This window comes from Manis javanica, chromosome 13 (genome assembly GCF_040802235.1).
Source record: "Manis javanica isolate MJ-LG chromosome 13, MJ_LKY, whole genome shotgun sequence".
Taxonomy (NCBI): Eukaryota; Metazoa; Chordata; class Mammalia; order Pholidota; family Manidae; genus Manis; species Manis javanica.
The window spans coordinates 19,309,268-19,335,649 of NC_133168.1; the positions used below are offsets into that span (position 1 = coordinate 19,309,268).

Below are 26,382 nucleotides of genomic sequence, written 5' to 3' on the forward strand. Positions count from 1 at the left end.
CCCCCACCGTGATGTGACTGATACACAACATAGCCTGCTGCACCTTCCTCCCCTGCCAGCACCAGCTCGCAAACCGGCTGCCGCCTCCATCGCGCCAGGCCAGCGACAGGACGGCCCCACCTACGGCAGCTACGGGTGCAAAGCACAGAGGCTTCTCCCTGCGTGCCCCGCAAACGGGCCCTGGCGGTGGAGACGGGCACTGTGGCCGGGAAGCAGGAAAGACCTCTTTCCTCCCGCGGGCACCAGTGCCGCTCCCGTGACCCCTGCCTGCCATCACCCCAAGGGCTGAGCAGCTCCAGAGAGAAAAGCTCCTGGGCGCTACAGGGCGCCACCTACAAATACGAAACGTCAAAGTCAAAGGAACCTGGTAACTGGACTCGATCAATCTTTGTGAAAGGGATCTCAGCATAAAAATCAGAAACATGCTCACGGAGCTCCAGCAAAATGTTGCCCCTGCCTCTTGGGCATAATAATTCTCTCTCTCTGTCTGTCTCTGTCTCTCTCTCTCTCTATGTCCCTCTCTCTGTCTCTCTACCAGGAGCATTTTGGAGGCCTTGTTCTGAGAGGGACGCTGGGACAGCCCAGCAGGAACGGGCAGAGCTCTGAGATCCACCCCGGCTAGTGCCAGGGCAGCCCCACACGGGGTCTGACCGAACTGCAACGGGGGGATGCCGCACGTGTAACTCCGCAGGAAATAACAGTGCCGCACGCCAGCCTTCCCATTAATGCCTAGTGGCTAGGTGGCTCCACCGATAATGAGGTGATGTCCACATCCCGGGCCTTACCTCCGTGGCAACCTTTTTTCCCTGTGAACCTTGAAAGCAGCACATGGAAAGATACTACCAGTCTCCACCATCTCACCTCTCAGTTTAGGCTCGATGTTCCTGTATCACATCTTCCTCTCTTCGTTCCAGTTTTCTTGGAGGGTTGGTGTTCTGAGGAAAAAAAAAAAAAATTGACTCAGAAATGGAATGAAATGGCAGGGGGTATAAGATTCTGTTTAAACACCATCAGTAAAACAAAGACATCCGACAGAATGGGAGAACAGATTCACAGATGGCATATCCGAGAAGAGGATGACATCTAAAATACGTATTAAGTGCCCAAGCACCTCCACACACAAAAAAGCAAATAACCCGATCAAAAAATGGGCAGAGGATCTGAACAGACACTTCTCCAAAGAAGAAATTCAGGTGGAGCGCGCGCGCGCGCACACACACACACAAAAACAAGGCAAGGTCCCAAGTAAAGGAGCTTCTATCCTCCTGGGACTTGGGGCCTGGCATGGTGGCATGTGCAGGCGACCTGGTTCCCCAAGCATGGAAGCTCTGACAGAGAAGCAGGAGATGTGAGAGAGAGAGAGAGAGAGAGATGTGCTCTTCTCATAGGGTTTTGTGAGGGCTTCACTGCAGAACCATGAGTGCCTAAATCGCTGGCCATTGGTGATTCAACCTCCAGCCCTCATCCCTTTCCTCTTCCTTCCCTGGGGGCTGGGGGCTGAAAGTTCCCACCCTCTAACCACAAGCCTGGTGCCCCCGGCAACCAGCCTCTACCCTGGGCTAGGGCCCCAAAGCCTCTGCATTAACCTAACAAGACACCCATTGGACAGTTACGGCTCAGAAGGATTCTCAGAAACTGTGGATGAGGAGCAAAAATACCTAGGAAATGAACAAAATGTTAGCAAACCAAATTCAAAACTACATCAAGAGGATCAAACACCATGATCAAGTGGGATTCATCCCAGGGATGCAAGGATGGTAACAACATTCCAAAGTCCATCCATACCATCCACCACATAAACAGAAAGAAAGACCAAAACCACATGATCATCTCCACAGATGCTGAAAAAGCATTCGACAGAATTCGACATCCATTCACGATAAAAACCCTCAACAAAATGGGTATACGGGGCGAGTACCTCAACATAACAAAGGCCACATATGATAAAACCCACAGCCAACATCATACTGAACAGCGAGAGGCTGGAAGCTGTTCCTCTGAGATGGGGAACAAGACAGGGATGCCCACTCTCCCCACTGTTATTCAACATAGTACTGGAGGTCCTAGCCACGGCAGTTAGACAAAACAAAGAAATACAAGGAATCCAAACAGGTAAAGAAGAAGCTAAGCGGTCACTATCTGCAGATGACATGATACTGCACATAAAAAAACCCTAAAGACTCCACTCCAAAACTGCTAGAACTGATATCGGAATACAGCAGAGTTGCAGGATACAAAACCAACACGCAGAAATCTGTGGCTTTCCTATACACTAACAATGAACCAATAGAAAGGGAAGTCGGGAAAACAATTCCATTCACAATTGCATCAAAAAGAATAAAATACCTAGGAATAAACCTAACCAAGGAAGCGAAAGACCTATACCCTGAAAACTGTAAGACACTCTTTGAGAGAAATTAAAGAGGACACTAACGAATGGAAACTCATCCCACGCTCTTGGCTAGGGAGAATTAATATCGTCAAAATGGCCATCCTGCCCAAAGCAATCTACACATTGGGTGCCGTCCCTATCAAATTACCAACAGCATTCTTCCACGAACTGGAACAAACAGTTCAAAAATTCATATGGAAACACCAAAGATCCCGAATAGCCAAAGCAATCCTGAGAAGGAAGAAGAAAGTGTGTCTGTGTGTGTGCTGGGTGGGGGCGGTATCTCGCTCCCCAACCTCAAGCTCTACTACAAAGCCACAGTCATCAAGACAGTTTGCTACTGGCACTAGAACAGAGCCACGGACCGGTGGAACAGAACAGAGACTCCAGACATTAACCCAAACATATGTGGGTCAATTGCTATATGATAAGGCAGCCAGGGACATACAATGGGGAAATGACACTCTCTTCAACAGATAGTGCTGGCAAAACTGGACAGCTACACGTAAGAGAATGAAACTGGATCACTGTCTAACACCATACAGAAAAGTAAATTCGAAATGGAGCCAAGACCTGAATGTGAGTCATGAGACCATAAAACTCTCAGAGAAAAACATAGGCACAAATCTCCTGGACATAAGCATGAGCGACCTCTTCAAGAACAGACCTCCCCGGGCACGGGAAACAAAAGCAAAAATGAACTGGTGGGACTACATCAAGCCGAAAAGCTTCTGTACAGCAAAGGACACCACCAATGGAACAAAAAGGTACCCTACAGTATATGCGAGAACATATTCATAAATGACAGATCCGATAAAGGGTCGACATCCAAAATACATAAGGAGCTCACGCACCTCCACACACAAGAAAAGCAAATAATCCGATCAAAACATGGGCAGAGGATCTGAACAGACACTTCTCCAAAGAAGAAATTCAGGTGGCCAACAGGCACATGAAAAGATGCTCCACATCGCTAATCGTCAGAGACATGCAAATTAAAACCACCATGAGATATCACCTCACACCAGTCAGGACGGCCACCATCGGGAAGACACACAGCAACAGACGTTGGCGAGGATGTGGAGAAAGAAAGGGGAACCCTCCGACACTGCTGGTGGGAATGTAAATCTCAGTTCAACCACTGTGGAGAGCAGTATGGAGGTTCCTCAAAAAGCTCAAAATAGAAAGACCACTTGACCCGGGAATTCCACTTCCAGGAATTTACCCTAAGAATGCAGCAGCCCAGTTTGAAAAAGACAGATGCAGCCCTATGTTTGTCGCAGCGCTATTTACAATAGCCACGAAATGGAAGCAACCTGAGTGTCCATCAGCAGATGAATGGATAAAGAAGACGTGGTACATATTATAAACAATGGAATATCATTCAGCCGTAAGAAGAAAAGAAATCCTACTGTTGGCAACAACATGGATGGAGCTAGAGGGTATTATTACTATGCTCAGTGGAATAAGCCAGGCGGAGAAGGACAAGTACCAAGTGATTTCACTCATATGTGGAGTATAAGAACAAAGAGAAACTGAAGGAAGAAAACAGCAGCAGAATCACAGAACCCAAGAATGGAACCCAAGGGAAAGGGACTGGGGAGGATGGGTGGGAAGGGAGGGATAAGGGTGGGGAAAAAGAAAGGGGGCCTTACGATCATTAGCATGTATAATGTGGGGCGGGGGTGGGGGGCGGTGCGCATAGGGAGGACTGTGCCACACCGAGAAGACAAGTAGTGATTCTACAGCATCTTACTATACCGATGGACAGTGACTGTCACGGGGTTTGTGGGGGGGACTTGGTGAAGGGGGGAGTCTAGACAACATAATGTTTTGCATATAATTGCAGATTAATGGTAACAGAATGAATAAACATAAAAAAATAAAAGTAAGAAAATAAAAAGTGTTTCCCAGTTTACTGTGTTGTGTTACTCGTACACCAGACACAGGCGCCAAAACGAGACCAAAGAGAAAATCTGGGCTGCCTGCCTGGCTCAGTCAGAACGTCGCATGTTGCTATGCTGAAACCTGGTGGTCCCTGACCTACGCTTTCTGGGAAGCGAAGAAAGAACCTGCCTGCTGGCCAGAAAGGGAAGTCACGCGGACGGTCCCCTCCTTGGAATCTGTCACCCGCCTGGCTGGCCGTGGCGGAGAAAGCATGTCTGGCTCCAGGCCTCCCAGAGAAGATGGGAAGGCCCGGGGCGAGGGCGGGCGGCGCCCCGGCCTCAGGGACCGCAGGGGCGCAGCATTGGCCGCCGCACCTCGGGTGCTGAGCGCGTGCAGAGCTGACACCCGGGCGGGCCTAGCTCTGACAGACGCGGGCACCGCGGCCCTGAACGTTCTGCATGGTGGTCTCGCTGGCCCAAACACCTGCACGGCCCTCGGCGGGCAGTCCGAGGGGCTAGGGACTCAACTGGGGTTGGCGTTGGGGCCACGCCCTGTGACACTGGGCCAGGGTCTCCTCTAGGTGGGGCTGGTGTGCTCACGGCAGTGGGGGCTCCTAGATGCGTCCCCCCTGGGTGACAACACGGTTGCCCGGGTGGCTGCTCTGTGATGCGTCCGCTGGCTGACCTATCAGAGGCTGCCCTAGCTGGGCAGCTGAGGGTGCGCCCGGCCTGAGAAGGAGCTGGAGGCTCTCCCTAGCTTCGTGCCCTATTCTCATGCCTGCCTCAAACGAAGGACCTATGGACACCACGCCGCTGGGGCCGGACTCTGATGTGGAGGGCGAGGCTATGAACACCACGCCGCCTCCCTGGGCCGCCGGCGTGGGTACGGACACTGACACGGAGGGCGAGCGTATGGATACCACGCCGCCCCTGTGGGCCAACGGCCTGGGGCCAGAATCTGACACGGAGGGCGAGCCTACGAACACCACGCCGCCCCCGTGGACCGCCGGCCTGGGGCCGGACTCTGACACGGAGGGCGAGGGTATGGACACTACGCCGCCCCCGTGGGCCAACGGCCTGGGGCCAGAATCTGACACGGAGGGCGAGCCTATGAATACCACACCACCCCCGTGGGCCGCCGGCCTGGGGCAAGACTCTGACACGGTGGGCGAGCGTATGGACACCACGCCGCCCCCGTGGAACAACGGCCTGGGGCCAGAAACTGACACGGAGGGCGAGCCTACGAACACCACGCCGCCCCCGTGGACCGCCGGCCTGGGGCCGGACTCTGACACGGAGGGCGAGCGTATGGACACTACGCCGCCCCCGTGGGCCAACGGCCTGGGGCCAGAAACTGACACGGAGGGTGAGCCTATGGACACCACGCCACCCCCGTGGGCCGCCGCCCTGGGGCCGGACTCTGACACGGAGGGCGAGCCTATGGACACCACGCCGCCCCCGTGGGCCACCGCCCTGGGGCCAGACTCGGACACGGAGGGCGAGCCTATGGACATCACGCCGCCCCCGTGGGCCGCCGCCCTGGGGCCGGACTCTGACACGGAGGGCGAGCCTATGGACACCACGCCGCCCCCGTGGGCCACCGCCCTGGGGCCAGACTCGGACACGGAGGGTGAGCCTATGGACATCACGCCGCCCCTGTGGGCCGCCGGCCTGGGGCCGAACTCTGACCTGAACGGCTTCCGGTCCCCACGGGCTCGATGCCACAAGTGGCACAACTGCCGGACTCAGCCCTACCCCCGACGACGGTGACGCGGTGGACACGCCGCCACCCTTGCGGCCGTCTACCGGTCTCCCCCAGCCCCGTACAAGGCCCATGTCCTTTTGTAGGGGCTTCCTATCCTCCCTGCTTTCCATTAAAGAAAGTCTTCCCCTGTTCTTGCTAATATGCCTCTGGCTGTCTTTACTCTTTCACTCTGCTACAGAGGAAGAACTCACATACACGAGTGATAATGTTTTGAGCCACACCTAACAATGTAACATGCCCCATGCCCCAATGACTGCAATGTGGAAGTAGCCGCGTTTTATGACTGCGTGCTCAACGCGAGGTCTGCGTGCTGAGTGCGTAAGGGATGACAGCCCAGGGGGAGGCAAGTCCAGAGGAGGGAGACCGGGTTGGCTAACGAGGCCCCTTCCGCTTCCCTCTTCTCTGCCACTGCTGAGCTCGCCGCAGGCTAGGGAATCCCCGCTGTGACACAGAAAACCACACAGAAAACCACTCTTTTCATTTTGGTTTTTGAACATGTTTAATTCTGTGTGTGTGTGTGTGTGTGTGTGTGTGTGTGTGTGTGTGTGTGTGTGTATGTGTGTGTGTATGTGAGTGAGTGTGTGTGCCACTGCCCCTATCGGTCTAAAAGTAACACAGAAATGCGCGATAGAGCGAACAACTTGCAGTGACCAGAAAGAGTAAACTTTTCCACTAGCCTCTGGGGATATAGATATCCCAAGTGTTTCTATGCAATTGTAGAAAGATTTTGCTGGGAATGTCGCTGGGACCGCTCTGAATCTGAACCATCACGTTAGTTAAGGCAATAAGCCAGGACCGGAGAGCAGCAAAGAGCACCCACGCTGCGTCTCCTACGTATAAGGCCAAGGGGTACAGGCTTTAATTCTACTACCTCACTTCATCTCACCATGACGGGCGTGGGGTGACCTTACGCACCACCTACATACATGAGGAAAAAGTTACTTCAGAATCACTTCCCTTAACGGAAAATAAACAAATGCAAGGACATAAACATTCCTACAAGTCCTGCCACCGCCACCCAACTCTTTATGCTCAGCACCCTTTCCACACGAACAGAAAACATAGCTCTAAATGCTACTATTCCATTTCAGATAGACCTCACTCACATCTAAATGCCTAAATGCACTGAAACTCCACCTCCACCTTCACAACAGAAGGGAGCAGTTTCCCCGCAAGCTAGCTGGCCTGCCACCTCAGCAAGCCCATGGCCCACTAGCCCACACCAGCCCCGCGTGTCCCCAAAAAGGCGGCTCACTGAACCTGTGACTACACATGCTCTGTGGAGATGGGCAGGCAGCCAAGCAGGACCACCGAGGTGACATCGGCGCGTGGGCTCAAAGACCTACTACTGCGCATGCACCTGCCTCGGCCCCAGCAGGCCAGCCGGGGTGCTCCCTTTGTGGGGCCTCGGATCTGCCCCGCAGCTCACGCAGCCGCCCCGGCGGGGCCAGCCCCAGGGCAGAGCACCCGGAGGGCCCCAGCCGGCACTGGTTAGAGAGTCCAGCCGGCCATCTACACCCAGTGGACTCGGGCCACCTACCCAGGTGTTCCAACCCACGGCCACTCCTCTCAAGACCCAAAGACACAGCTAACTCACAGAAACAAACACAAGGAATCAAGAGTGAGAAGGAGACAGAGGAATGACTGTGCGCCTAGTGACGGTACGTTGACAAAAATGGACAAACTAGGGGGAGCCAAGATGGCGGCGTGAGTAGAGCAGTGGAAATCTCCTCCCAAAAACACATAGAGCTATGAAAATATAACAAAGAAAAATCTTCCTAAAATAGAGACCACAGGACACAGGACAACATCCAGACCACATCCACACCTGCAAGAACCCAGCGCCTTGTGAAGGGGGTAAGATACAAGCCCCAGCCCGGCGGGACCCGAGCGCCCCTCCCCCCGGCTCCCGGCGGGTGGAGAGAAACCGGAGCAGTTTTTTTTTTGGCGAGCGCTTTTTGGAAGCCTTAGAGGGACGGGCCCCCGTTGCTGGGGAGGCGGGGTGGCGGGACCGGTGAGGAGGTGCCTGGGAACGGCGCCGGAGGACAAAGAATATCCCGCGTTTCTCCCTGCGAGACCTGGGGGCGGGTGCCTGAGACCGGTGCCTGAGGACGGAGGAGGTCGCGCGTTTTTCCCCTTTTTTTTTTTCTTTCTCTTTTTGGCAAGCGCTTTTTGGAAGCCTTGAAGGGACGGGGACCCCAGTGCTAGGGAGGCACGGTGGCGGGACTGGTGAGCGGGTGGCTGGGACCGGCGCCTGAGGACAAAGAATATCCCCCGTTTTTCCCTGCGGGACCGGTGGGCGGGTGCCTGAGACCGGCACTTGAGGACAGAGGAAATCGCGCGTTTTTCCCCTTTTTTTTTTTTTCTCTTTTCTGCGAGTGCTTTTTGGAAGCCTAAAAGGGACAGGGACCCCGGTGCTAGGGAGGCAGGGCGGCGGGACTGGTGAGCGGGTGCCTGGGACCGGCACCTGAGGACAAAGAATATCCCGCATTTTTCCCTGTGGGACCGGTGGGTGGGTGCCTGAGACCAGCACCTGAGGACGGAAGAAATCGCGCGTTTTTCCCCTTTTTTTTCTCTCTTTTTGCCAAGTGCTTTTTGGAAGCCTTGAAGGGACAGGGACCCCGGTGCTAGGGAGGCAGGGCGGCGGGACTGGTGAGCGGGTGCGTGGGACCAGTGCCTGAGGACCAAGAATATTGAGCGTTCCTTCCCTGCGGGACCGGTGGGTGGGTGCTTTTTGGAAGCCTTGAAAGGACAGGGACCCTGGTGCTAGGGAGACAGGGCAGCAGGACCAGTGCGCGGGTGCCTGGGACCGGCACCTGAGGAAAAAAAAAAAAAAATCGCGTGTTTTTTCTTTTTTTTTTCCTTTCTGTTCCCTCTCTCATTGTTGCTGTTGTTGTTTTGGTTTGGAGAGTGCTTTTTGGAAATCTTAAAGGGGCAGGACAGGTCACTTAGACCAGAAGCAGGGAATCTGGGGATCTCTGGGCACTCTAACCCCCTGGGCAGCAGGGAGCACAGGGGCCCCTTACGGAGATAAATAGTCTCCCGGCTGCTCCCCCTCCAACGGGGCTCCACCATTTTGGAGGAACAGCCCCAGCCAGGCCAAGCCCACAGCAACAGTGGAGATAAACCCCAAAGCAACTGGGCAGGAAGCAGAAGCCCTGTCTGCGCACAGCTGCCCAGCACAAGCCACTAGAGGTCGCTATTCTCCCAGGAAAAGGCTACAAACCAACAAGAAGGGAAGCTCTTCCAGCGGTCACTTGTACCAGCTCTGCAGACTATCTCTATCACCATGAAAAGGCAAAACTACAGGCAGACAAAGATCACAGAGACAACACCTGAGAAGGAGACAGACCTAACTAGTCCTCCTGAAAAAGAATTCAAAATAAAAATCATGAACATGCTGACAGAGATGCAGAAAAAAATGCAAGAGCAATGGGATGAGATGCAGAGAAAAATGCAAGAGCAGTGGGATGAGATGCAGAGAAAAATGCAAGAGCAGTGGGATGAAGTCCGGAAGGAGATCACAGATGTCAGGAAAGAGATCACAGAAGTGAAACAATCCCTGGAAGGATTTATAAGCAGAATGGATAAGATGCAAGAGGCCATTGAAGGAATAGAAGCCAGAGAACAGGAACGTATAGAAGCTGACATAGAGAGAGATAAAAGGATCTCCAGGAATGAAACAACACTAAGAGAAATATGTGACCAATACAAAAGGAAAAACATTCGTATTATAGGGATACCAGAAGAGGAAGAAAGAGGAAAAGGGATAGAAAGTGTCTTTGAAGAAATAATTGCTGAAAACTTCCCCAAACTGGGGGAGGAAATAATCGAACAGACCATGGAATTATACAGAACCCCCAACAGAAAGGATCCAAGGAGGACAACACCAAGACACATAATAATTAAAATGGCAAGGATCAAGGACAAGGAAAGAGTTTTAAAGGCAGCTAGAGAGAAAAAGGTCACCTATAAAGGAAAACCAATCAGGCTAACATCAGACTTCTCAACAGAAACCCTACAGGCCAGAAGAGAATGGCATGATATACTTAATGCAATGAAACAGAAGGGCCTTGAACCAAGGATACTGTATCCAGCACGACTATCATTTAAATATGATGGTGGGATCAAACAATTCCCAGACAAGCAAAAGCTGAGGGAATTTGCTTCCCACAAACCACCTCTACAGGGCATCCTACAGGGACTGCTCTAGATGGGAGCACCCCTAAAAAGAGCACAGAACAAAACACACAACATATGAAGAAGGGAGGAGGAGGAATAAGAAGGGAGAGAAGAAAAGACTCTCCAGACAGTGTATATAACAGCTCAATAAGCGAGCTAAGTTAGGCAGTAAGATACTAAAGAAGCTAACCTTGAACCTTTGGTAACCACGAATCTAAAGCCTGCAATGGCAATAAGTACATATCTTTCAATAGTCACCCTAAATGTAAATGGACTTAATGCACCAATCAAAAGACATAGAGTAATAGAATGGATAAAAAAGCAAGACCCATCTATATGCTGCTTACAAGAAACTCACCTTAAACCCAAAGATAAGCATAGACTAAAAGTCAAGGGATGGAAAAACATATTTCAGGCAAACAACAGTGAGAAGAAAGCAGGGGTTGCAGTACTAATATCAGACAAAATAGACTTCAAAACAAAGAAAGTAACAAGAGATAAAGAAGGCCACTACATAATGATAAAGGGCTTAGTCCAACAAGAGGATATAACCATTCTAAATATATATGCACCCAATACAGGAGCACCAGCATATGTGAAGCAAATACTAACAGAACTAAAGAGGGAAATAGACTGCAATGCATTCATTGTAGGAGACTTCAACACACCACTCACCCCAAAGGATAGATCCACCGGGCAGAAAATAAGTAAAGACACACAGGCACTGAACAACACACTAGAACAGATGGACCTAATAGACATCTATAGAACTTTACATCCAAAAGCAACAGGATATACATTCTTCTCAAGTGCACATGGAACATTCTCCAGAATAGACCACATACTAGCTCACAAAAAGAGCCTCAGTAAATTCCACAATATTGAAATTCTACCAACCAATTTTTCAGACCACAAAGGTATGAAAGTAGAAATAAATTCTACAAAGAAAACAAAAAGGCTCACAAACACATGGAGGCTTAACAACATGCTACTAAATAATCAATGGATCAATGAACAAATCAAAATAGAGATCAAGGAATATATAGAAACAAATGACAACAACAACACTAAGCCCCAACTTCTGTGGGATGCAGCGAAAGCAGTCTTAAGAGGAAAGTATATAGCAATCCAGGCACACTTGAAGAAGGAAGAACAATCCCAAATGAATAGTCTAACATCACAATTATTAAAACTGGAAAAAGAAGAACAAATGAGGCCTAAAGTCAGCAGAAGGAGGGACATAATAAAGATCAGAGAAGAAATAAACAAAATTGAGAAGAATAAAACAATAGCAAAAATCAACGAAACCAAGAGCTGGTTCTTTGAGAAAATAAACAAAATAGATAAGCCTCTAGCCCAACTTATTAAGAGAAAAAGAGAGTCAACACAAATCAACATAATCAGAAATGAGAATGGAAAAATCACGACAGACCCCACAGAAATACAAAGAATTATTAAAGACTACTATGAAAACCTATATGCCAACAAGCTGGAAAACCTAGAAGAAATGGACAACTTCCTAGAAAAATACAACCTCCCAAGACTGACCAAGGAAGAAACACAAAAGTTAAACAAACCAATTACAAGCAAAGAAATTGAAACAGTAATCAAAAAACTACCCAAGAACAAAACCCCAGGGCCGGACGGATTTACCTCGGAATTTTATCAGACACACAGAGAAGACATAATACCCATTCTCCTTAAAGTGTTCCACAAAATAGAAGAAGAGGGAATACTCCCAAACTCATTCTATGAAGCCAACATCACCCTAATACCAAAACCAGGCAAAGACCCCACCAAAAAAGAAAATTACAGACCAATATCCCTGATGAACGTAGATGCAAAAATACTCAATAAAATATTAGCAAACAGAATTCAACAGTATATCAAAAGGATCATACACCATGACCAAGTGGGGTTCATCCCAGGGATGCAAGGATGGTACAACATTCGAAAATCCATCAACATCATCCACCACATCAACAAAAAGAAAGACAAAAACCACATGATCATCTCCATAGATGCTGAAAAAGCATTTGACAAAATTCAACATCCATTCATGATAAAAACTCTCAGCAAAATGGGAATAGAGGGCAAGTACCTCAACATAATAAAGGCCATATATGATAAACCCACAGCCAGCATTATACTGAACAGCGAGAAGCTGAAAGCATTTCCACTGAGATCGGGAACCAGACAGGGATGCCCACTCTCCCCACTGTTATTTAACATAGTACTGGAGGTCCTAGCCACGGCAATCAGACAAAACAAAGAAATACAAGGAATCCAGATTGGTAAAGAAGAAGTTAAACTGTCACTATTTGCAGATGATATGATACTGTACATAAAAAACCCTAAAGACTCCACTCCAAAACTACTAGAACTGATATCGGAATACAGCAAAGTTGCAGGATACAAAATCAACACACAGAAATCTGTAGCTTTCCTATACACTAACAACGAATCAATAGAAAGAGAAATCAGGAAAACAATTCCATTCACCATTGCATCAAAAAGAATAAAATACCTAGGAATAAACCTAACCAAGGAAGTGAAAGACTTATACTCTGAAAACTACAAGTCACTCTTAAGAGAAATTAAAGGGGACACTAATAAATGGAAACTCATCCCATGCTCATGGCTAGGAAGAATTAATATCGTCAAAATGGCCATCCTGCCGAAAGCAATATACAAATTTGATGCAATCCCTCTCAAAGTACCAGCAACATTCTTCAATGAATTGGAACAAATAATTCAAAAATTCATATGGAAACACCAAAGACCCCGAATAGCCAAAGCAATCCTGAAAAAGAAGAATAAAGTAGGGGGGATCTCACTCCCCAACTTCAAGCTCTACTACAAAGCCATAGTAATCAAGACAATTTGGTACTGGCACAAGAACAGAGCCACAGACCAGTGGAACAGATTAGAGACCCCAGAAATTAACCCAAACATATATGGTCAATTAATATTTGATAAAGGAGCCATGGACATACAATGGCAAAATGACAGTCTCTTCAACAGATGGTGCTGGCAAAACTGGACAGCTACATGTAGGAGAATGAAACTGGACCATTGTCTAACCCCATATACAAAGGTAAACTCAAAATGGATCAAAGACCTGAATGTAAGTCACGAAACCATTAAACTCTTGGAAAAAAACATAGGCAAAAACCTCTTAGACATAAACATGAGTGATCTCTTCTTGAACATATCTCCCCGGGCAAGGAAAACAACAGCAAAAATGAGCAAGTGGGACTACATTAAGCTGAAAAGCTTCTGTACAGCGAAAGACACCATCAATAGAACAAAAAGGAACCCTACAGTATGGGAGAATATATTTGAAAATGACAGATCTGATAAAGGCTTGACGTCCAGAATATATAAAGAGCTCACACGCCTCAACAAACAAAAAACAAATAACCCAATTAAAAAATGGGCAGAGGAACTGAACAGACAGTTCTCCAAAAAAGAAATACAGATGGCCAAGAGACACATGAAAAGATGCTCCACATCGCTAATTATCAGAGAAATGCAAATTAAAACTACAATGAGGTATCACCTCACACCAGTAAGGATAGCTGCCATCCAAAAGACAAACAACAACAAATGTTGGCGAGGCTGTGGAGAAAGGGGAACCCTCCTACACTGCTGGTGGGAATGTAAATTAGTTCAACCATTGTGGAAAGCAGTATGGAGGTGCATCAAAATGCTCAAAACAGACCTACCATTTGACCCAGGAATTCCACTCCTAGGAATTTACCCTAAGAACGCAGCAATCAAGTTTGAGAAAGACAGATGCACTCCTATGTTTATCGCAGCACTATTTACAATAGCCAAGAATTGGAAGCAACCTAAATGTCCATCTGTAGATGAATGGATAAAGAAGATGTGGTACATATACACAATGGAATACTACTCAGCCATAAGAAGTGGAAAAATCCAACCATTTGCAGCAACATGGATGGAGCTGGAGAGTATTATGCTCAGTGAAATAAGCCAAGCGAAGAAAGAGAAATACCAAATGATTTCACTCATCTGAGGAGTATAGGAACAAAGGAAAAACTGAAGGAACAAAACAGCAGCAGAATTACAGAACCCAAAAATGGACTAACAGGTACCAAAGGGAAAGGAACTGGGGAGGATGGGTGGGCAGGGAGGGATAAGGGGGGGGAAGAAGAAGGGGAGTATTAAGATTAGCATGCATGGGGGGGAGGGAGAAAGGGGAGGGTGGGCTGCACAACACAGAGAGGACAAGTAGTGACTCTACCACATTTTGCTAAGCTGATGGACAGTAACCGTAATGTGGTTGTTAGGGGGGACCTGATATAGGGGAGAGCATAGTAAACATAGTATTCTTCAGGTAAGTGTAGATTAAAAATTTAAAAAAAAAAAAAGAAAGAAAGAAAGAAAAGGGGGATTACTCCTTAACAGGATAAAACTATTGGTAAATCAAAGATCAACGCATGCTTTAAATATCCTTAATGTTGATCACTTAAAGGGTGTCAGATGATCAGCTATGGAGGTACTCTTTTCTGATAATATTCCTTTCTCTTAATTAAAAAAAAAAAAAAAAAGCAGTTACTGTGTGCTGACCTCCAATGAGTTCTGCACAGTGGTATAGAGGGCATGTCAAAGTGTGGGCAAAGGGTCTGTTTGTTTCTACGCAGAAGATCAAGGCCTAGCTTGGATACCCAGAAAATGAACTAAGATACGATATGAGGAGGAGCTTCCGGCATCAGCACTCTCTGGAGGACTCGTGCCGGGGGATGATCATCAAAAAGCCTCCACAGGGATCCGGACGATGCTGCGGTTGTGGCTGCATCCAGCCGACCGTCTCCTGGACTTGCCATAAGAAGGAGGAGGGAGATGTCCAGGCTGGCATGTGCATACAGTGAGACAACGAATTTGACTGGATCTGTACTGTTGGAACTCAACCAGGAGTTGGGAGGGGTGCAAGTTGTAGCACCCCAAAATCTCATGACTATAGACTATCTATGGTTAAAAGAACATATGGGATGTGAACAGATCCCAGAAATGGGCTGCTATAATTTGTCTGATGGTTCAAGTACAGTTGGAAAATATCCATCATATCATAGATAAATTTTCACAAATGCCTAGGGTGCCTAAATGGTTTTCTTGGCTTCACTGGAGATGGCTGGTAATTATAGATTTGCTTTGTTTATGTCACCGTATTCCTATTATGTTAATATGTGTGTGCAAATTAGTTAGTAGTTTAAAACCTATACATACTTAAGGTACTATACAAGAAGATATGTCAAAGAAATAATCAATCCTCCCAAGTTTCCTTCATATGCTACATCTATAGCTTTTCTTCTTCCTTCCTAATTACAAACCTTAAATAGAATTCGTGCCTCATATCGAATTTACCGAGTATCATAATTCCTCCAGGTGGTAAAGATACCTCGAGACAAGTGCTGGGCATAGAAGCCACAGGGCATAAATCTGCAAAGAAGTAAAAAGCTAACCTTTGCAAACAATATGGCTTCTCTCTCACTTACCAACTTTACATTTCCCTGTATGGCCCCGGAAGATGACTGGTTAGCCAGAGACGGGTAAGATTCCTCAAGGGAGGAACAACCTAAGACAGGCACAGTCGCAGGGGGGCCATCAGGTGAGAATTTGGGGATCAACAGAGGTGAGGCTCAGAACCTCACCCCCCCTGCTTTGAGAGAAATCTTCTGCATCCATGGATGTCTTGCTGCCCTTGTCTAGCCTGGATTAATACTTAGTCCATAGGCACACACCTGATCATCTGATCATCTACATTTGCCTTCTTACAGCACTAAACTATGTTTTCTACCTTTATCTTGCATCTACCTACCACTTCAGCATTTTATTAAAAATAAAAATAATAATAATAATAGGAGAAATGTGGGATCAACATATAAATCAAGTACAAAAATCAAATGAATATTCATATTTGACCTGATGGTTTATAGGTCATATTGCATGATCAAAACCGAAAGTTTCTGTGATGACTGCCCTTGTACTGTTCACCATGTAAGAATTTATTCACTCTGTAAGAATTCGTTCACCATGTAAGAACTTGTTCGTTATCCTTCAGAAGATTGGAGACTGACGAGAATTAGGCTTGAGATGGATTAATGATTGTACATTGAGCATTGACCCCCCTATACTGAATTTTATTGTTGTTAACAACCATTTGATCAATAAATATGAGAGATGCCCTCTCAAAAAAAAAAAAAAAAAAAAAAAAAAAAAAAAAAAAAAAAAAAAAAAAAAAAAAAAAAAAAAAAAAAATGGACAAACTAAATAGATAGATAGATAGAAAGATAGATAGATAGATAGATAGATAGATAGATAGATAGATAGATAGATAGACAGACAGACAGACAGACAGACAGACAGACAGACAGACAGACAGACAGACAGACAGACAGACAGGTAGGAAAGCATAATACTAAACAAAGCTATTGCTCATAACCAGGAGAGCAACGGTGAAAGCACAGAGAAGAACTACGAGCAAAAAAGAGAGAGATCAAGTTGACAGAAGTGCAATAAGGACACAGCTATCTATCAATTATCACAGTAAAGGGAAAGACTTTAAATGCTCCAAACAAAAAGACGCAGGGTTGAACGAATGGGTGAAAACTCAAGACCGCCTACGTGCTCCCTTACAGGAGGCTCACTTGAGATCCAAGCACACAGAGAAACTACAAGTTGAAGGGGTGGGAAAAGGAACCCTACACAAGCGAAACTGAAAAAGAAAAAAGAAAAAATTAAAGATGGCTTGGTGGGATTAAAGACGACAGTGTGAGAGGGGAGGCAGAAACCTCCTCCGAAAACCACATACGTACGTACAATGTGGAAATATAACAACTACACCAGATCCCGAAAGAGAGGCAGGAGAGAAGGCTGCCGCGGCAGGCTGTCACCGCAAGGTGAATGAAGGGTGACGTACCAAAGCCGTGATCCAGAGGAACCCGGCATGCCCTTCCCGCACCCGAGCTCACCGGAGGGAGGAAGAGAAATGGAAACGGGGAGGCGGGTGGAGGCCTAGGACTGCTGAACACCCAGTCCTGGAGATCTGCTCTGGGAGCACGAACCTACCTTACGTGATGCTCTAGAGGATCGGTGGGGTTGGAAACCAAAGACGGGCGGAGTACTTGGAGAGACTTGAGATTCCTGCCACTTGCGGAACACAGGGATCCACATCCGGCTGCTGTGGGATGAAAGAAAGGCAGGCAGTCTGAGAGACCTCCTAACGGCGGGAGAGCTGCTAAAGGGGCAAGGGTTGCACAGAGCTTGCCGCTCAGGAGAAAGCACAGGTGCGCAAAACTGTCCGGGTGCAGTCTGCGCAGCAGGTGGGGGAACTTTTAGGAGCTCTGTGCGCTCCACCCCCCTGACTGCCTACGCAGCTCCAAGGACCCCCACCGTGATGTGACTGATGCAGAACATGGCCTGCTGCACCTTCCTCCCCTGCCAGCACCGGCTCGCAAACCGGCTGCCCCCTCCATCGCGCCAGGCCAGCGACAGGACGGCCCCACCTACGGCAGCTACGGGTGCAAAGCACAGAGGCTTCTCCCTGCGTGCCCCGCAAACGGACCCTGGCGGTGGAGACTGGCACTGTGGCCAGGAAGCAGGAAAGACCTCTTTCCTCCCGCGGCCACCAGTGCCGCTCCCGTGACCCCTGCCTGCCATCACCCCAAGGGCTGAGCAGCTCCAGAGAGAAAAGCTCCTGGGCGCTACAGTGCGCCACCTACAAATACGAAACGTCAAAGTCAAAGGAACCTGGTAACTGGACTCGATCAATCTTTGTGAAAGGGATCTCAGCATAAAAATCAGAAACATGCTCACGGAGCTCCAGCAAAATGTTGCCCCTGCCTCTTGGGCATAATTCTCTCTCTCTGTCTGTCTCTGTCTCTGTCTCTGTCTCTGTCTCTCTCTCTCTCTCTATGTCCCTCTCTCTGTCTCTCTACCAGGAGCACTTTGGAGGCCTTGTTCTGAGAGGGACGCTGGGACAGCCCAGCAGGAACGGGCAGAGCTCTCAGATCCACCCCGGCTAGTGCCAGGGCAGCCCCACACGGGGTCTGACCGAACTGCAACGGGGGGACGCCGCACGTGTAACTCCGCAGGAAATAACAGTGCCGCACGCCAGCCTTCCCATTAATTCCTAGTGACTAGGTGGCTCCACCGATAACGAGGTGATGTCCACATCCCGGGCCTTCCCTCCGTGGCAACCTTTTTTCCCTGTGAACCTTGAAAGCAGCACATGGAAAGATACTACCAGTCTCCACCATCTCACCTCTCAGTTTAGGCTCGATGTTCCTGTATCACATCTTCCTCTCTTCGTTCCAGTTTTCTTGGAGGGTTGGTGTTCTGAGGAAAAAAAAAAATTGACTCAGAATTGGAATGAAATGGCAGGGGGTATAAGATTCTGTTTAAACACCATCAGTAGAACAAAGACATCCGACAGTATGGGAGGAAAGATTCATAGATGACAATAACGGAGGAAAAAAAACAGGAGTTGCAGTACTTGTATCTGACAAAATTGATTTCAAAACAAAGAAAGCTGCAAGAGACAAAGAACGACAACACATAATGATAAAGGGGTCAGTCCAACAAGAGGATACAACCATTATAAGTATCTATTCACCCAATATAGGTGCACCCAAATACGTACAACAAATACTAACAGAATTCAAGGGGGAAATAGAATGCAACACATTCATTCTAGGAGAGTTCAACACACCACTCACGCCAAAAGACAGATCAACTGGACAGAAAATAAGTAAGGAGACAGATCCATCGGTTCTACTGTGTTGTTCATTGCTGTTAACAGACAGCTACGGAACACTCCACCGAAAAGCTGCGGAACACAAATTATTCTCAAGTGTACATTAAATGTTCTCCAGAATACATCATATACTAGTCCACAAAATGAGTCTCAGTAAATTCAGAAACACTGAAATTGTGCCAACCAGCTTCTTAGACCACAGAGGTATCAAACTAGAAATGAATTCTACAAAGAAGAGGAATAACAGCACAAACACAGGCTTAACAACATGCTCCTAAACAATCAGTGGATCAGAGACCAAATTAAAACAAGACCAAGCAATGTATGGGGACAAATAAAAACAACTCCACAGCCCCAAACCTGTGGGGTGCAGTGAAGGCAGTTCAAAAAGGAAAGTATATTGCAAATACAGGTTTACCGCAAAAAAGAAAAAAAATCCCAAAAGAACAGTCTAAACTCACAGTTAATGAAACTAGGAAAAGAACAAATGAGGCCCAAAGTAGATGAAGGGACATAATAAACATCAGAGCAGAAAATAATAAAATTGAGAAGAATAAAACAATAGAGAAAAAATCAGTGAAACCAAGAGCTAGTTCTTTGAGAAAATAAACAAAATAGGTAAAACCCTAGGCAGACTTATCAAGAAAAAAAGAGTCTACACACATAAACAGAATCAGAAATGAGAAAGGAAAAATCACTATGGACACCACAGAAACACAAAGAATTATTAGACAATACTATGAAAAATTATATGCTAACAAACTGGATAACCTAGAAGAAATGGACAACTTTCTAGAAAAATACAACCTTCTAAGGCTGACCCAGGAAGAAACAGGAGAATCTCAACAGCTAAATTACCAGCAATGAAATTGAAATGGTAATCAAAAAACTACCTAAGAACAAAACTCATGGACCAGATGGCTTTACTGCTGTATATTATCAAACATTCAGAGAAGACCTAAGACTCCTTAAAGTTTTCCACAAAGTAGAAGAGGAGGGAATAATTCCAAACTTCACTCTAATACCCAAACCAGGCAAAGACACCAGAAAAAAAAAAGATAATTACAGACCAATATCCCTGATGAACAGAGATGAAAAAATACTCAACGAAATATTAGCAAACTGAACTAAAAAATACATAAAAAAGATCATTCATCATGACCAAGTGGGATTTACTCCTGGGAGGCAAGGATGGTAAAAATTCTAATATCCATCAACATCATACATCGCATCAAATTAAAGAGGGACGAAAATCACATAATAATCTCTATAGATGCTGAAAAAGCACTTGACAATATTTAACATTCATTCATGATAAAAACTCTCAACAAAATGGGTATGCAGGGCAAGTACCTCAACACAATAGAGGCCATTTACAACAAACCCACGGCCAACATCATAATTAACAGTGAAAAGTTGAAAGCTTTTCCTTCAGGATCAGGAACGAGACAAGGATGTCCACTCTCCCAACTTTTATTCAACATAGTACTGGAGGTCCTAGCCATGGCAATCAGACGACACAAAGAAATAAAAGGCATCTAAATTGGTAAGGAAGAAGTTAAACTGTCACTGTTTGCAGATGACATGATATTATACATAAAAAACCCTAAATTAAAGAATCTACCCCAAAACTACTAAAACTAATAATTAAGCAAAGTTGTACGATACAAAATTAATACACAGAAATCTGCTGCATTCCTATATACTATTAATGAATTAGCAAAAAGAGAAATCAGGAAAACAATTCCATTTACAATTGCAACCAAAAGAATAAAATACCTAGGAATAAACCTAATCAAGGAGAAAGACCTATACCCTGAAAATTGTAAGAAACTCGTGACAGAAATTCAACACACCAATAAACAGAAATACATCCCATCCTCATGAATAGGAGGAATTAATGTTGTCAAAATGGCCATACTGCCTAAAGCAGTCTATAGATTCAATGCAAGCACTATCAAAATACAAACAGCATTCTGCAACAAACTAGAACAAATAGTTCTAAAATTCATATGGAAAGACAAAAGAGCAATCCTCAGAAGGAAGAACAAAGCTGGGGAGATTATGCTCCCTAACTTTAAGCTCTACTACAAAGCCACAGAATTCAAAACAATTGGTACGGGCACAAGAAAAGACACATAGATCAATGGAAGAGAACAGATACCCAAGATACAAACTCACACATACATAGCCAACTAATATACAATAAAGGAGCCATGGATATGCAATGGGGAAATGACAGCCTCTTCAACAGCTCGTGGTGGCAAAACTGGACAGATACATGAAAGAGAATGAAACTGATTTATTGGCTAGCTCCATACACAAAAGTAAACTTGAAATGTATCAAAGACCTGAAGAAAAGTCTTGAAACTATAAACCTCATAGATGAAAACATAGGCAAAAATCTCTTAGACATAAACATGAGCAACCTTTTCCTGAACACATCTCCTCAGGCAAGGGAAAGAAAAGCAAAAATGAACAAATGGAACTACATTAAACTTAAAAGCTTCCGTACAGTGAAGTACACCATCATTAAAACAAAAAGACCTCCTACAGTATAGGAGAATATATTTGAAAACAGCTTATCCAATACCGGGTTAACATCCAAAGTATATAAAGAGCTCACAATCCTCAACACCCAAAAACCAAATAACCCGATTAAAAAATGAGCAGAGAATCTTAAGAGACACTTCTCGAAGGAAGAAGTTCAAATGGCCAAAAGGCACATGAAAAGATGCTTCAAATCGCTAATTATCAGTGAAATGTAAATTAAAATCACAATGAGATATCACCTCACACCAGTTAGGATAGCCAACATCCAGAAGTCTAGGAACAACATATCCAGGCAAAGATGTGGAAAAAGGGGAACCCTCCTGCACTGCTGGTGGGAATGTAAATTAGTTCAACCATTGTGGAAAGCAATATGGAGGTTCCTCAAAAAACTCAAAATAGAAATACCATCTGACCTGGGAATTCCACTCCTAGGAATTACCCAAGAAGACAACTTCTCAGATTCAAAAGACATATGCACCCCTATGGTTATCACAGCACTATTTACAATAGCCAAGAAATGGAAGCAACCTAAGTGTTCATCAATACATAAATGGATAAAGATGAGATACATACATACAATGGAATATTATTCAGCCATAAAAAGAAAAATCCTACCATATGTAAGAACATGGATGGAGCTTTAGGGTATTATGCTCAATGAAATAAGCCAGGAGGAAAAAAAATGTACCAAATGATTTCATTCATTTGTGGAATATAACAACAAAGCAAAACTGAAGGAACAAAACAGTAGCTGACTTCACAAACTCCAAGAATGGACTAGCAGTTAACAAAGGGAAGCAGGTTGAAAGGGTAGGTGGGGAGGGAAGAAGAGGAGGATTAAAAGGCATTATCATCGGCACACACAATATACCTAGGTCATAGGGAAGGCCGTATAGCATGGCGAAGACAAATAATGACTCTACAGCATCTTACTATGTTGATGGACAGTGACTGCAATGGGATCTGTGGGGAAGTTGACATTATGGACGAATATTGAAACCACAATATTGCTCATGTGAAACCTTCAGAAGATTGCAGTATCAATGATACCTTAATTAAAAAAAAAGATGTTGGTTTCATACTCAAATACCAGTAACATAATGTACATCTTCATGCTTTAAATTAAAATATTTAAGATGCAAATATATCACTTGTTAATGATTCCCCCCATGATATCCTGTTTTCTTTGATTCCCTAACTCAATTTTGAATTTCATAAAAGGGCAAATACAATATGGAAGAGAGTAGTTTATAACTCCAGGGGTTAAAGCTAGGAGCAAGAACGACTTTAGTTTAATACAAGATAGGACTTTCCCTTTCTAATAAAGAAATGCTGCACAATTAGCATCATTTGATGCCTGTTAAGGATATTAAGAACTGATTCTTTCAACATACATTTTCTAAAAGTCTGCTATGAATCAGGCATTGCACTGGCACAAAATATTAATATAATTCCTTCTCTCAAATACTCACATTCCAGTAGGAGACACAGACCTACAAACAAATAAAAAGAACCGTATTACAAATGCTCATAACAGAGTAGTGGTTATAAATTCTCAGGGAGCAGGGTGGGTAGCGCAGACCCCTTTGAAAATTTGATGAAAGCTTTAACCCTTTTTTTCAAACATACATTCCCACATAAACTCTGCATAGTACTTAAAGGAATTCATGGATTAGCAATACCGATCCATGAATTCACAGCAGTATAAACATTGTTAGGGGGTAAAGTGTTCACGGACTTCAGAGAGGCAGTAACATCTCAGCTGACCTCTGGAGGAGCTCTCTAGGCAATGAAACGAACTAAAGGGCTCCTGGGTGGAGGAAACCATATGAAGTGGGCATCATATCTGTCTAAGCTGCCACTGTACTCCTTGTGTCTGGCACAGAGCTGGACTCATAATGTAAGCTCTTAAATATTTGTTAAAAGACTGAACAAGCATGTTCTGACAACTGTAACACACAAGGCCCCTAGTCGGGTCTGCTGCATACTGACATGAAAGAGATAGCAAGCCTTTTCCACTGCTGCTTTAGAATGTGACCTTTGGTTTAACCACCTAGCTCTGTTACCCTGGAAACCACGTAGATGGCAGGTGTCAATTATATTGCTAGGCAACAGTGCTTATGGTAAAAATGATCCTGACAGGTAAATTGCATCTGGACCGGGAAGAAGTATGAATAAGCTGTAAATACTTGATAAGGATTCATGTTTGGGACTTCCCTGCATGCAGGCCTGTGTGGAGAACCCTAGGAACTATGCCAAAGAATCACAAGGATACTGGCTGGTCAGGGGATGGGACTGCTTCTCAGCATAGCTCTTGCACCAGCCTGATGCGGATCTGGAGCAGTGTACCTGGAACCGTGTCACACAGGGAGACAAGAGTCCACAGACCAACATGTGAGCTGTCATGGCTCGAAGTGCGACAGGACTCCTACCAAGAGGAATTCCCGAGCTGTCTGACTGGCAAGCTGGCGAGACATGCGACCTGTGTTAGTGTCACACACCCATACCTTTGGTTGCTCAAGCAGACCTCTGGTGGGCACCACACACATCCAATTCCATCTATAAGTTCACAGAGCCAGAGGGCATGAGTGAAGGCAGGATCTTAACCCAGGTGTTTCTGGCTCCAAAACTATAAACTCTCATTTGGAACATATTTCCTCCCCTGGCAACCAGAATGCCAGTAAAGGAGCCTGGGTGCTGGCAAACAGTGTGGGGTACTACATGTGCCAACCTAAGGGGCAGGCATGTGGTTCTACAGGTGGGTGGGATGTGTTACAGAATTTTAAGCAGGAAGTTATAGGTCACATTTGAATTTTTACAAAGAAGAGGAAGAAGGAAAAGAAAAGTGCCTGTTTAGAGTGGGAGGTAGGCCTAAAAAAGGCTCCTAGATCTTCTCCATTACTAAGAGTATCTTGTGACATTTTGCATGTAGTGCCAATAGATTCTCAAAACAGTGCAAAAGACAGTAATGCCAAAATCTCATACATGATCAGAGATATGAAAGTGCATCAAAATTAACAGAGATCTGGGAGACTTGACGCATGTTAGCACAAAATGCGTTATTTCAAACTTAACTTGAGCCTGTATCACAGTGAATAAAAGTTTTAACATATCCCATAAGTATCGACATAAGACATCAGGAGCAAGAAAGTGCCTAATTCACAAATCACTGCAAAGATCAAAGTGTCTTAATAGCAGAAAGAAATGTTTCTGATGATTTGAAAAAACATAAAATCTTTAAGAACAGAAGATTACTTTAATCACAGGTCTACTGAAAGTAACTACTGAAAACGCTAAAACTTTGATATAATCTACTTCCCAAGATAACTTTCAAAATAGAAAACATTTTTTTCAAGGTAGTGTTTAGGTAAAAAGCTCATAAAAAAGAGTCAAATGATTTCTTGAATTTTCTTTCAGCTTAGGATTCTATGACAAACAGCAACATGTTTATAATAAATTGAAATTTGCTAGTTATTTTTAATGAATGGTAAGTATAAGCTTTTGAGAAAAATAATGTAAAATGTACTTCTTAGCAATGCTATTAATTATGCTTATTTAAAACTTTAAGGTAGAGACAAGAAAATGAAATGCCCCTTAACTTTAAAATCAATTACTGAAAACAGTGGTAATAACATGAAGTTCTTATAGATTGGATAATAACCTACTGGACATTAAGAATTTTAAGGATATCAAATATCAAAAGCTCAAAATATGGCTGCTGGAATTTAGATAAATTGAGCTGACATTATCCAACTGGTGAGCCACAAATCCTATGAACTTGGCTTTGCATTTTATTAACATTGTGTACATAGTATCATTAGACCCATAAAAGTATAATGATTTTATTCCAAAAGTTTGTACAGTGTTGCCAACAATCCTTATTCACCTCTTTGTTCTCTTTCACAGCAAAGATTATATTCAGGGGAATAGTTACTTCCAGAGACTACAATTACAGCTGGTCTGTCAAGTGGATACATTCTGACATGTCCTATGTTTCCAGAAAGCCCATTCTGCTCATTTCCTTCTAGAGTTACAATGCCCTCACGAGCTTCTGGGCTGATTCCTAGCTCAGCTGGTGTACGCAGAATGGGGAGGCCTGTCCAGAGACCTCAGGAAACTTCTCAGATGGAGTGAAAATCAAAAGCCTTGCTTCAAAGTCTGGCAACTGATGTAATTCAAATCTGACATGAATTTATTCCTAGGACACATAACAAATTCCAACACAATGACTATTTAAATGTTTCTGAGACTATTCACAAAGTAGATTTTGTTATTATTGTTGCTTAATATTAGAGCCTGCATAATCATAAACTATATATGTTCAGATAATTTTTGTAGAAAAACTCCGCTAAACTGATAAAATGTAAACTGGAGAGTTTTGTAATAAAGAAGCATTATTTATTTTCAAATAACCAAAACAAATAGGCAAGAGCATGTGGTTCTAAATTAGCAAAAAAAGAGTGTTGTAATTAGCAGATTTCTTACACCCTGGTACTAAAAAGTATTAAAAGCCACTAATGAGTCTTAATAAACAGTCCCCCACACCTTATTTCTATAATTTGCCTGACAAATTTTATTTTGTTAAAAAAAGAGGAACAAGCATTCGTCTTGCATTACCCAAACAATCATGAATCACAGAACCTAAGGTACAACTTCATGATTCACCAGTCACAGAATTTCCACGCCAACAGGGCTCACAGGCTTACCTAATCTATCCTCCTCACTTTACACATGAAAAACACTGGAGCCTAAGGAATTAAAGTGACTTGTTCCCACATAACAAGGCTAGTCAGCAAGTAGATTCTAACTCTGCTCCATGGCT

General features: G+C 45.0%; 1 pseudogene; it reads left to right on the forward strand.

The window, feature by feature from the left end:
- The first annotated feature begins 7,315 nt into the window (after positions 1–7,315).
- LOC140845511 (cytochrome c oxidase subunit 1-like) overlaps positions 7,316–26,382 on the forward strand; it is a 47,220-nt pseudogene continuing 28,153 nt past the window's right edge.